We start from the raw sequence: 11,665 nt of genomic DNA on the forward strand, positions 1-11,665 counted from the left end.
TAAATCTTCGGTAGTATCCTGCTAAGCCGAGAAAACTTCTAATTTCTGTGATGTTGATTGGTTGTTTCCAACGAGATATGGCTTCTATTTTTGCAGGATCTACTTCCAGTCCTTTCTTAGAGATAAAGTGGCCAAGAAATAACACTTTTTTCTAGCCAAAATTCACACTTACTGAATTTGGCATACAATTGATGCTCTTTCAAAGTTTTGAGAATCAATCGTAGATGTTGAGCATGTTCCTCATGACTTCTTGAAAATATCAAAATGTCATCTATGAATATGACAACGAATTTGTCCAAGAATGGTTGAAATATTCGATGCATCATATCCATGAAAGCTGCAGGAGCGTTGGTTAATCTGAATGGCATTACCACAAACTCATAGTGTCCATAACGGGTATGAAAAGCCGTTTTGGAGATGTCATCCTCCTTAATTCTCAATTGGTAATATCCTTATCGCAAATCAAGTTTTGAATATAATTGAGATCCTTGTAAAACATCAAACAATTCTTCGATATGCGGGAGAGGATATTTGTTTTTGATGGTAACATTGTTAAGTTCTCGATAATCAATGCACATCCTTAGAGTTCCATATTTCTTTTTGACAAATAATACAGGAGCACCCCATGGAGATGTACTAGGACGGACGTACTTCTTGTCCATGAGCTCTTGTAATTGAAGTTTTAATTCTTTTAACTCTGAAGGTGTCATTCTGTATGGAGTTTTAGATCTGGGTTGTGCCCCAAGGTATTAGATCAACGGAAAATTCTACGTCTCTCTGAGGAGGTAAAGTATTGATTTCTTCAGGAAAAACCTCTGGGAATTCTTGTACAACTGAGATTTCAGAGATCTTGAGTTGATCTTTTGGCTTATTTATCAAATAAGCTAGAAATCCTTGTCCGTTGTCTTTTAGTATAGCTATAGCTTCTACGATTGATACTATTCCCCTGGTATGATTAGCTTTGGAAATGATTGGATGAGAAGTTTGAAGATAAACTTCTTTTGTGTAGCAATTGAGTTGGGCTTGGTGTCTATATAACCAGTACATTCCAAGAATAATATCATAGTTCTTGATAGGTAATTCAATCAAATCTGCTAGATATTCTTTTTCTTGGAAGTTTAAGGGACAGTTTCTGTAAATGATGTCAGTAATCATCGTTGTCCCTTAAGGTGAGGAAATTTCAAAGCTATATGGTAGCTGCTCAAATAACAGTGGTAATTTACGTACAAAAACTTTTGAGATAAAAGAATGAGTAGCTCCTGGATAAAATAAAGTTTTTGCAGAACTGGATAATATGGTAACATTACCTTCTACGACTGCAGTGGGTCAACTTCCTCCTCTTGGTTTCCTAAGAGGGCATATGCTCGAGCAGGTATCTTTGGCTTTGTTGTGGGTTGAGTCTTTTGCGTTCTTTTTGGACAATCTTGAATACGGTGTTGCTCACTTCCACAAATAAGACATTTCCCACCTTTTCTCCAGCACTTTTCTTCTTTGTGATTTGGTAATCCACAATATCCACACTTTTTATTGTTGTTTCTTGGAAATTTTCCTTTAACAACTTCTCCTTGCTTGACTGGTTGTGTTCTCTTTTCAAATTTTCTTTTCTGGTTATCCTCAAAAAGGTTGGACTTCCCAATTTTCTTTTCTTCTTCCTCTTTTTTAAGAAGTGTCTTGATGTCTTCTTCCACTCGTAGGGCTTGATTAACAGCATAAACATAACTGGTAACTTCTGTGGACAGTGTTGCCCAACGAAAATCGAGCTTTAACCCTTGAACAAATTTTTTCATTTTTCTTACCTCATCTTCCATGTAGTGTGGTGCATAATGTATAAGACGGTGGAATTCTGCCTCATATTGAGCTACGGTCATGTCACCTTGGACTAAATCCATAAATTCACGTTCTCAGGTATTTAATATAACTTGAGTTATATATTTACCTTCGAACTCTTGCAGAAAATTTTCCCACGTATTTGGGGTGTGATTCTTTGTCCACCTATGTTCCACTGTATGCCACCAGTTATGAGCTGCTTCTTCAAATAAGTAAGTGGAAAAATTCACCTTTTGTTCTTCAGGATAATTGAGAATAGAGAATATTTTGTTGATTTTGCTTAGCCAAGATTCTGCTTGACAAGCATCTGGTTTTCCTTCAAACTTTGGCGATTTGAATCTCAAAAATCTCTCAAGAGCTCGATCATTTGCCTCAAGGTGATGTTCTTGAGCTTGATCATGAGGTCGTGGTTGATTTTGCTGACAAAACTGCACAAATTGATGCATTATTTCCAACATATTTTGTATGTTTTGTTCTTGGAGGGGATTGTGTTGAGCGTTTCCGGAATTTCCACCAGTTGCCGAGTTGTGGTCATCTTGAGGGGGGATGTATTGTCCGATTCTGGCTTGAGTACTATTTTGTGAAGACGTCATTCTAAACACATAAATATAAAATATGAACATATCTTGCAATGAATGTACATAGTTATGTCAGAGGGTAAACATTCAGTTTTATTTATAAACAAGACATGTTTCAAATATTTATAAAACCCAAGCAAAATAAAAACAGAACAAGCAAACTGAGTCATCCTGAAAAGAGACATTTCAATTATGAGGAAAACATAAAAATTAATGTATGACATTATAATAAACTTAAGGCTCCTGTCTCTAGACTCTAGGCTCTAAGAAACCTAGGCTTCGATACCACCTTTGTGGTGCCCGGTTTAGGAATTCATAATTATTCCCTTACTAGGTGCCACATTTACCTTCAATCTTTCTTTATTAAATTTCTATTTTTATTTTTAGCAATATTATTATTAGAAAGATATTGTAGATAAAAATTTAATTACGTTCTAAAATAATTTAAAGATTATCTACAAATATTTACATTCTTATTTCAAATATGTACAATTATTTTACAGCGGAAGTTTAACATTCATATGTACAATTATGTTACAGCGGAAAGTTTAACATTCATTTATAAACAGATCATCTCAACTTTCAAATGCTCTTATTTCAGCTTCAGTTATTTTCCTCTTGTTTCAATTCGGGGGTTCCTGTGTCTGGAAATTACAATAGACGAAAAGAAACAGAGGGTTAAGTCTTTGAGGACTTAGTGAGTTTAAATCAATATATGGCTTTTAAATAATACTTCATCATAATTATACATGAAATAACAGGAATAAAAATTTAGATATTATGAATGATATGCAATGAAATAATAGATAAATGAAAATTCCATAAATTAACATTGGTGGCTCTAATTGAGCACTTTTTACGAGCCGGGTGAACCATTCTCCGGACCGAAATATTCGGTGTGCGTTGTTAAGATGAACCATATACCCGGGACTTTTGACCCGTTGTTCATTGGACTCATTTTCCGGGCCGAAGCCACGTTGTCCAGTGGACTCAATTTCTGGACCGAAATCCGTTGTCCATGACTCCATTCATTAATAATATATCAATCCATTCATAAATATGCAAGAAAATATATCAGTAATTGAAATGAAAATTTGATGATTTTTGAACATTAAATAAATACTATTGAAATTTCCAGGCCAAATGCCAAAGGCTTTAATAGAAGAATGAATAGTAATTTCCTCACCTGTTAACTTACAGTTTAGGCTTGATTAATAATCCGAGTTGCTGGAGCAAGTCCTAAAAATATATTATGAATGATATTTATATGTTAGAGTTTTTAAGTAACTAGCTGATCATTTCTAGATTATTTTAAAATTTAACCCGGTTGATTTTACTTAAGTTTCAAAATTCATATTAATTAGAAGGTATATCCAAAAATTACGAAAGTTGGCCAAAAAGTCGGAAATATCATCAGGAACGTTCGGCTGCCGGAAATTCGCTGTTCCGGCGGCGCGTGATATACACGCGCCGACTGTTCCGGCGCGTTGCTGGCCGTCCGACGGCCACGCATGGCCGGATTTTTTCCAGAATGTGTAACTTTTTATGATCTTGAATTCTTTCGTTGAAAGTTTTGTCAAATTCCCAACCGATCAATACCAGATTTAAATATCGTCCTATGGTGAACTAGGGTACTCCGGCATTCCAAAAATGTTAGTTCCGTCAATATTTTGGAATGACGGGCGGTATGTACCTCATCTATGCAACAAGAGGTACAACTTTGTTATTCAAGCCGACCTCTAGTTTGGTGTGTAGCTATAAGAGAAATGAGCGAAAAGTACCTAGCTTGAATACGGGATACCGTTGCCGATTTGCGGAATATCTTTGTTGGATTTCCTTGTTTTCGGTCGATCCTCTTACGTCACCTCCAGCGCTATATGTTTTATGATATGAGGTGAATAGTTGCTGATTTATTGGGATTTTTCGGAAAATATATAGCTTTTCCTTCTATTTTTTTTTCTTCCTTTCTCTCCCTTTTCTTTCCTCTTCTCTGTCTTTCTTCCTTCCCTTTCTTTTCTCTCGGCTGATCTCTCTCCGTTGGTTTTGAATTTGTGATTTGGAGATGGTATTCAGTATTTATAGCCAAGACTTTATCCTTATTTTATTATATTTTATTTATTTATTTATTTAAATAGAAAAAATCTCATGTTTATCCAAACTTAATACTATTATATTCGTGTATCTAATTATTGAACCTAATTATTTTATATTGAACTTAATAATTATTGTTATTAATTACTTAACATATATGTTGAGTTTAATTATAATATTTTATTATATTTTGGGTATTTGATTTTGGAATGAAACCTTATAGTGCTTGATGAATTTTTTAAGTGTATTGTGATGTATTTTAATGTATTTCTAGATACTTTGGACAAATAAAATTTGTACCGACCAATAATGTGATAATATTTTAAAAATGAAAATAGTAGAATTTGTACTAATAAAAATGCATTTATGCACCTTTGTTTTTAGGGTGTCACAGTTATTGTCCTCCATCATTCTAGAGTTCTAAGGCTTATGAGTTTCATAACCTGAAACAAGGCGATATGTCAGTTGCGGATTATGCGGATACTTTTTATGCTATGCTGAGATATGCTCCTCATGTGGCTACGAGTCAGGTTGCTGTCGTCGAAAGTTTCATTGAAGGGTTGAGCGATCATCAACACCTTTTTGTTTCTACCGGTAAGCCACTGAATTATCTTGAAGTAGTGGAAATAGCAAAAAGGGCTGAAGCTAGTCTTAAGAGGAGTGGCAATCGAGTTCCTACCCAACATCATCAGTCGGGGAGACAACAATTCAGTTCATCTGGTTCCGCATCTCTTCGTCCACGTGGGAAACAATTTAAGAAGCCTGGTTCTAGTTCTTCGAGTTCAGGGAGTTCGGGGAACCGTGGGGGATATCGCTATAGTGGACCTTACTGTGATCACTGTGGAGGCAAGCATTCCAGTAATCAGTGTGTTGGAGTTCAAGGGGTTTGTAATGTTTGTGGTCGGCCGGGCCATTTTGCTAGAGTTTGTCCTAGTAAGATGGGGAAATCAGCCCAGGCAGGTAGTGGAGCTCAAGGTATTAGAATTCCAGCTGCGTCCCAGTTTTCCCATCAGCCTAGTCGCCCTTCGCATCAGAGCAGAGGGCAAGGTGGTCAACAAAATCAGTCATCTGCTCATGTATTTGCCTTCACTGAGGATGAGGCTCAGTCAGCTCCAGGTACTGTCATTACTGGTAACTGCACTCTATGTGGTTTTATAGCACGAGTGTTATTTGATACTGGAGCATCTCATTCCTTTGTTTCTCATGCATTTGTTGTTTCGCATGATCTTCGCACCACTAGTATGAATTCCAATCTATCTGTTGCTACTCCTATGGGCAAAATGATTATCACTGATAATGTGGTGTTTAATGTGATTTTGTTTCACGATGAAAACATTCTATATTTGAATCTCATAGTTCTACCTATGCATGACTTTGATTGTATCGTTGGTATGGATGTTTTGACTGCAAATCGTGCCACTGTTGACTGTTATCGAGGAATAGTTCGTTTCAGACCTAGCTTTGATCCTAAATGGAATTTCTATGGTCGTGGTTCTCAAGCCAAGATTCCTCTAGTTTCTGCCATTGAGATTAATCGATTGTTAGATTCTGGTCATGAAGGTTTTCTGGTTCATGCTGTGGATCTATCGCAAGATGAGCTACGGATTTCTGATATTCCTGTAGTCTGTGAGTTTCCTGATGTGTTTCCAGAAGATATTCCTGGTTTTCCACCAGAACGAGAAGTTGAGTTCAGTATCGAATTAATGCCAGGAACTGAACCCATATCCCGAGCACCATATCGTTTAGCCCCTGTTGAGCTGAAAGAACTGAAAGAAAAATTACAGGATTTGTTGAGTAAAGGTTATATTCGTACGAGTTCTTCACCATGGGAGTGCACCGATTCTATTTGTCAAGAAGAAAGATGGAACGATGAGGATGTGTACTGATTGTCGGCAACTGAATAAGTCTACTGTCAAGAATAAATATACACTCCCTAAGATTGATGACTTATTTGATCAGTTTCAAGGTACTTCAGTGTATTCTAAGATTGAACTCCGTTCTGGGTACCATCAAGTGCGAGTTAGACAAGAAGATATGACGAAAACAGCTTTTTGCACGAGATACAGACACTTTGAATTTTTGGTTTTGCCTTTTGGTTTGACCAATGCTCCTGTTGTGTTTATGGACTTGATGAATCGAGTATTTCGTAAATATCTCGATCGTTTTGTGATTGTATTCATCGATGATATTCTTGTTTATTCCAAGTCCGAGGAAGAGCATGTTAAACACTTGAGGATAGTTCTTCGAATTCTTCAAAAGAAGCAGTTGTACGCCAAGCTATCCAATGTGAGTTTTGGTTAGATAGAGTGGTATTTCTCGGCCATGTCATATCTCAACATGGTATTTCTGTCGATCCAAGTAAAGTGGAAGCAGTTCTGAACTGGGCACGACCGACCAATGTGCCAGAGATTCGTAGTTTCATGGGTTTAGCTGGTTATTACCGGAGATTTATCGAAAATTTCTCAAAGAATGCTAGACCTATCACTCAATTGACTCAGAAAAATCAGAGATTCATTTGGTCTGATGAATGTGAGTCAAGCTTTGTCGAGTTGAAGAAGAGATTGACTTCTGCACTAGTTCTTACCATTCCAAGTGGTTCTGGAGGATTTGTGTTTTGCACTGATGCATCTAATCAAGGTCTAGGTTGTGTTCTGATGCAGCATGGTAGAGTTGTGGCCTATGGTTCTCGTCAGTTGAAACCGCATGAGTCTAAGTATCCTGTTCATGACTTGGAACTGGCTGCTATTGTTTTTGCTCTCAAGATTTGGAGACATTATTTGTTTGGGGAGCAATTTGTAATCTATTTTGATCACAAAAGCTAGAAGTATCTGTTCTCTCAGTCAGATCTGAATATGAGACAGAGACGTTGGATGGATCTTTTGAAAGATTATGATTGTGAGATCCAGTATCATCCGGGAAAAGTAAATGTCATTGCCGATGCTTTGAGTCGTAAGGTTGTTGACGTCAATTTATCCTCAATTCATGTTTCTAAGTTACGAGAGGATATTTGTACTTCTGGGTTGGATTTTCAAATCCAAGGTAATGCTGTTTGTGTATCTCAGATTTCTGTTGAGCCAGAGTTGATTCAGATTGTAAAGTCAGCTCAGAAAACTGATGATCGAGTTCTGAAATCTTATGAGTTAGTATCTCAAGGACACCAATCTGGTTTGTCAATTCACTCAGATGATTCTCTTCGGTTGAATGGTAGATTGGTTGTCCCAGATATTTCTGAATTGTGTACAGCCATCCTTAAAGAAGCTCATTGTACTCGATATATTTTTCACCCAAGAGGAAGGAAAATGTATCATATTCTACGGCCTCAGTTTTGGTGGAAGAATATGAAAAAGGGTGTGGTTGAATTTGTGTCTCGTTTTATGATCTGTCAGCAAGTCAAAGAGAAACGAATGAGACCGGGAGGATTACTGCATAGCCTTGAGGTTCCTCAGTGGAACTGGGAGCACGTAGCTATGGATTTTGTCATGCATTTGTCACGTACTTCTCGTCATTTCGATGCTATTTGGGTGATTGTCGACAGATTATCTAAATCAGCACACTTTATTCCGTATGAGAGGACATATTCGTATAAGAAAATGGCTCGTCTGTATATTGAAAATGTTGTGAGACTTCATGGAGTTCCAGTTGCAATAGTCTCAGATCGTGACCCTAGATTCACATCAAAGTTTTGGACTAGTTTCCAAAAAGAAATGGGTACACGACTTGCGATGAGTACTGCGTACCATCCTCAGACAGATGGTCAGACAGAGCGTATGATTCAGACACTCGAGGATCTGCTTCGAGCTGTGGTCATGGATTTTAAAGACAGTTGGCAGGAAGCTTTACCACTAGTAGAATTTTCATATAACAACAGTTTCCAGGTGACTATTGGTATGGCTCCTTTTGAAGCTTTGTACGGCAGACGATGTCGATCACCTCTTTGTTGGGATGAATTTGGGAGAAGCAGTTGACTGGACCTGATATTGTTCAGGAAATGCATGATAAAGTCTAGTTGATTTGTCAGAGAATGAAAGCTGCCCAAGATCGTCAAGCTAGTTATGCTAACAGACGTCGTCGACCTCTAGAATTTCAAGTTGGAGATTTTGTTTTCTGAGAATCTCTCCGTTTAGAGGTGTTGTTCGTTTTGGTATGAGAGGTAAGTTGTCACCTCGTTTCGTTGGTCCCTACGAGATTGTTGAGCGTATTGGGACTTGCACTTATAGTTTGGATTTGCCTCAGTCTTTGTCTGGTATCCACGATGTTTTCCATGTTTCTATGTTGCGTAAGTATGAGCCCGATCCATCTCATGTGATTCAGCCTAATGAGGTTGAACTTGATCCATTTTTATCGTATACTAAGTATCCTGTCTGTATCTTGGATCATAAAGATAAAGTTTTACGCAATAAAGTTATACCACTTGTACGCGTTCAGTGGTCGAGACATGGGGTAGAAGAATCAACATGGGAAACAGAACAGAAGATGAAAGCATCTTATCCATATCTGTTTAATTATTAGTAATGTATTGTTGGTTTTGTATCGTGTGTAAGATGTATGTGTATAAACAGAAATTTCGAGGACAAAATTTGTTTCAAGGGGTGGAGAAGTGTAAGGCCCTGTAATTAATTATCTGGTAATTTGGCATAATTAGAATAATTATTGAGTTGTAAATTAAAATAATTATTTATGCCAAATAAATTCAAGAAGTGTGTTAAAAATATGTATTTGAAAATATCGGAGAATTTAACGATATAAAATACATATAGAGTTTAAATAACACACGAGAGCAAAACAAATGCAAAACCGGGATTATTGGGCATGTGTTACTATTTTATTTAGTAACTAAATATACATATACATACACACAATTTGTCTTTATGAGAGAGAAAGGAAATAATCAGAAACCCAATCCCCAATCCCGTAACTTTCCTTCCCATTTCTCCATTTTCGTCACTTTCTACACCTTCATTTTGTTGAAGCCATAACTTTTCCGTCCGGCATCGAAATCACGAACGGTTTGAGGGGTTGTCTTCCTTACTTCAGTAGCTTCGTTTTGAACCATAAATCGCCACTTTTGATGCTCGTTTCAGCCCCAATCGAACCCTATTTCGGGACTGCTCCTTTTCGATTATCTTGTTCGATTTTAAGTGAGCTATTGCTTGGTTTTTCTTGGTTTTTTTTGGAGTATATTGAGCAAGGATTTGAAGCTTAAATCTTACCTTGTTGTTCCTGCATTTTCCAGCTAGTTTTCAGTTCGGTTTTTGGTCGTGAATAGTGTTTTCCGGCGTCTTTTTCGGCGAGTAGCAACATTGGACCGCTAGCGACTAGTTTATACTTCGATCTTGGTAATTTTGGATCAAATTCCAGATTTTTCGGTGCATAAGTAGGCTGCCCCGAAGTGTAATTTTACTCGCTTCGATTTAATTTCGCTTTGTTGATTTTAATGCATTATATTGACGTATATATTGGGTTTATATTGTAGGTTCGATTGTTGGAGAGCTTTGAGGTATAAATCGAGGAGTTTGTGAATTAGTATCGAGTTAATCGTTTGATTATTTTGGAGAATTACGGTATTTATTTGAAATTTCAGAATTGTTGAAATTGATTTGGGAATTAAGTTTTGATAATTAAAAATCAATAATTGGATTAATTTAGTGTTATTGGCTAATTGTGAATTATTCGACCTATTTTTATCATTTTTAGGTCGAGGAGAATAAAGTTGAGCTTGTTTTGATTTTAGAGTCGGTTTAGGTATGTTACAGTTCGGTAGCATATGACGGTAAAGTATAAATTATGTTTAATTGTCATTATGTGTTGCACTGATCGTGTTTATGATTGTGACTGTTGTAATATGTTAAATGTCTTCGTTGTGATATATGTTTATTAATTTGACATATTAGTTGGCATTTAGCATCGGGCATACAGTTACGACATTCATGTGGAGCCTATCGTTCTTGTTAGCCCATTGTTGATATTCGTTGTTATCTGGCACTTTTGTTTATCTCGGGATCATAGTGTGGCTGATAGGCCTATACACATGAGACTGTAGATGTGATTGAACAATCCCGTGGTTAGTGCAACCTTTTGAGGTGAGCGCTGAGATTGTGTCATCTAGTTTGTTCTATTGTGCCATCCTGTTATATCGTATAAACTGTATGGAGGCCGAGTCAGGAGTGTTATTCAGCACAGCTTGGAATACCTCGCATTCTTGGCAGGGGGGTTTAGCTGCATGACGATGTAGCCCCCTTGTGTTGTTTCTCGAGCATTATTCTAGTTGTTATCGTACTGTTTGTTGGCTCTTGTTATCCCGATTATTCGTTGAGCCTTTCATGCATTTCATATCACATTTTATTATATGATTATGCATGATTTATGTTTATTGTTGTTATTGTTGAATTGTTTCATACCAGAATCCTAACCTCAGTTGTTTACTGGGGGGGCTGCTGTGGTTGCTATTGGGCACCATGGTAGATCTCCCGAGTCGTTTTGCAGCATCAGGCCGAGGTTCCGACAGTGGAGCTCGGGATTGAGGTTGGATTGCTTGGTTCTGTTCAGTAGAGTCTCCTAGTCAGTCTATATGCATGTCTTGAGTTGTTTCAGTCTTGTATTGTATCTTATTTGTCGGGGAGATGCCCCGTGTATCTGTAGTGATATTTGGTTGTTCTTGTTATTTTCTGAGGCGACTCTGTGATTTTAATGATCTGGTGAGTATGTGGTAAGTTTTAAATTCTGTTTAGTCCTGGCCAGTGCGGCTATAGGTTGTTGACTTTGGTTTTGTTTTATTGACTCTAGTTGGATTATATTTTGATATAAAATGTTGTTTGAGTTTTCGGGATATCCTACTTACGGGGAGGTCATGCCGAAATTTTTCTAGGCCCTGAGGTCCGTTTTAAAGAATTTTAAACCTTTTTCCGCTGCAGTTTTAAATCAAACCATTATTGTTTGATCATTAATTGTCGTTAGAGTAAATGGGCCTCACATCTGGTGTTAGCGGAGATAGCTCTTGATAAATTCTCTACGAACTTTCTTCGAGTCTCCTTCTATCAAGTCCACGACCAAAAGATTTTTTCTTGTTGGGGATCGAGGAAGAGTTTAGAGGGGGGATTAATGAACTCTTCTCCAATTTTTTCTTTTCTTTCTCGGATAAAGAAGGTGCTAAAATCCTGTTAGGGATAGTA

General features: G+C 37.2%; 1 long non-coding RNA gene across 3 annotated transcripts; it reads left to right on the top strand.

Annotated features, from left to right (window-relative positions):
* The first annotated feature begins 8,967 nt into the window (after positions 1-8,967).
* Positions 8,968-11,214, top strand: LOC140805922 (uncharacterized). 3 transcript variants are annotated; one of them, XR_012112394.1, is made up of 5 exons: positions 8,983-9,634; positions 9,730-9,832; positions 9,970-9,993; positions 10,191-10,238; positions 10,959-11,214. It is a non-coding gene; the product is annotated as an uncharacterized lncRNA (long non-coding RNA). The 3 variants fall into 3 exon arrangements; XR_012112392.1 differs by having other exon boundaries at positions 8,968-9,634; positions 9,730-9,993; XR_012112393.1 differs by lacking the exon at positions 10,191-10,238 and having other exon boundaries at positions 9,730-9,993.
* Positions 11,215-11,665: the final 451 nt, after the last annotated feature.

This window comes from Primulina eburnea, chromosome 11 (assembly GCF_022965805.1).
Source record: "Primulina eburnea isolate SZY01 chromosome 11, ASM2296580v1, whole genome shotgun sequence".
NCBI classification, from domain to species: domain Eukaryota; kingdom Viridiplantae; phylum Streptophyta; class Magnoliopsida; order Lamiales; family Gesneriaceae; genus Primulina; species Primulina eburnea.